This window comes from Bombina bombina, chromosome 2, assembly GCF_027579735.1.
Source record: "Bombina bombina isolate aBomBom1 chromosome 2, aBomBom1.pri, whole genome shotgun sequence".
NCBI classification, from domain to species: Eukaryota; Metazoa; Chordata; class Amphibia; order Anura; family Bombinatoridae; genus Bombina; species Bombina bombina.
Genome location: NC_069500.1, coordinates 276614288 through 276616163, shown reverse-complemented (window position 1 = coordinate 276616163; position 1876 = coordinate 276614288). Strand labels below are relative to the sequence as shown.

At 48.2% G+C, this 1876-nt stretch overlaps 1 pseudogene; it reads right to left on the bottom strand.

The window, feature by feature from the left end:
- Window positions 1-227: 227 nt before the first annotated feature.
- LOC128647755 (histone-lysine N-methyltransferase SUV39H1-A-like) lies at window positions 228-696 on the bottom strand (annotated as a pseudogene).
- Window positions 697-1876: the final 1180 nt, after the last annotated feature.

The following is a 1876-nucleotide window of genomic DNA, read 5'->3' as shown; positions in this document are numbered from 1 at the left end:
GAGACAACAAAAAGGCAAAGCATACTGAACAGAGGCCCTTTAAATAATATGTGATGACATCATAATTCTGAGACTGCATCCTGTCTCACATGGATGATGCACACCAGTCTGGCCACAAAAGGAAGTGCAGGAAATGAGCAGCATCCCCCACAATGCACCATAGTCAGGAAGAGAGGTGAGTAAAATGGCTGCCAGCAGCACATGGCAAACACAACAGGGAGAAAACCCTGACAGTACCATCCCCTCAACGACCCCTCCCCCACGGGAGGACAAAAGGCTTATTGGGGAAACGGGCATGGAAGGCACGGAGGAGGGCAGGAGCATGAACATCAGAGGAGGGAACCCAAGAATGCTCCTCCGGACCGTAGCCCCTCCAGTGAACCAAATACTGTACACGGCCCCTGGATATAGGAGAGTCAATAATGCTGCTGACCTCATACTCCTCATGGTTGTTAACAAAGATAGGATGGGGATGAGGCAACACAGTGGTAAACTGATTACAAACCAATGGTTTAATGAGGCAGACATGAAAAACATCGGAGATGTGCATAGCAGGAGGAAGGTCAAGAGCGTAGGCCACAGGTTTAACCCGTAGGAGTATTAAGAAAGAACCAACATAACGGGGAGCCAATTTATTGGAAGGCACATGAAGGTTAAAGTTGTGGGAGGACAGCCAAACTCTCTCACCAACCTGGTAGGAAGGTGCGGGCAGATGCCTACGATCAGCCTGGAACTTTTGGCGCTGCATAGAACAGTGAAGGCAATCCTGAATCTGCACCCACGTGGAACGGAGTTGCCGGAGATGCTCCTCCAAAGCCGGAATACCCTGAGACATGAATGAATCGGGCAACAAGGATGGTTGAATCCCATAATTCGACATGAACGGGGATAACTTGGAGGAAGCATTAATAGCACTATTATGAGCAAACTCTGCCCAAGGTAACAGTTCAGACCAATTATTGTGGTGATCTGAGACATAGCAATGGAGGAACTGTTCCAGAGCTTGATTAGACCATTCCGCAGCCCCATTGGATTGAGGGTGATATGCCGAGGAGAAGGAATGCTGGATCCCCATTTGAGCACAAAAGGAACACCAAAATCTGGAGACAAACTGGCTACCCCGGTCTGACACTATCTCCTTGGGTAACCCATGTAAACGGAAGACCTCCCGGGCAAAAATTGAAGCAAGCTCCTGAGCGGTAGGCAGCTTCATCAAGGGAATGCAATGTGACATTTTAGAAAAACGGTCAACCACCATAAGGATAACAGTATTGCCATTGGAAACAGGGAGCTCGACAATGAAGTCCATGGAAAGATGTGTCCAAGGATGCTCACCATTAGCAATAGGTTGAAGAAGACGCACAGGAAGACGTCGAGGAGTCTTATTCTGTGCACAAACTGAGCAGGAGGCAACATACGCAGCAACATCAGAACGAAGACCTGGCGACCAGAATTGTCGAGTGACAGACCAAATCATTTGGTTCTTGCCTGGGTGACCTGTGGCTTTAGGATAGTGGTAAGTGTGCAAAAGTTTATTTCGAAGATTCTCAGGAACAAAACACTAGCGGCTAGATTTGGAGTTTGGCGGTAAAAGGGCTGTTAACGCTCCGCGGGTTTTTTTCTGGCCGCACCATAAATTTAACTCTGGTATCGAGAGTTCAAACAAATGCTGCGTTAGGCTCCAAAAAAGGAGCGTAGAGCATATTTAGCGCAAATGCAACTCTCGATACCAGAGTTGCTTACGGACGCGGCCGGCCTCAAAAACGTGCTCGTGCACGATTCTCCCATAGGAAACAATGGGGCTGTTTGAGCTGAAAAAAAACCTAACACCTGCAAAAAAGCAGCGTTCAGCTCCTAACGCAGCCCCATTGTTTCC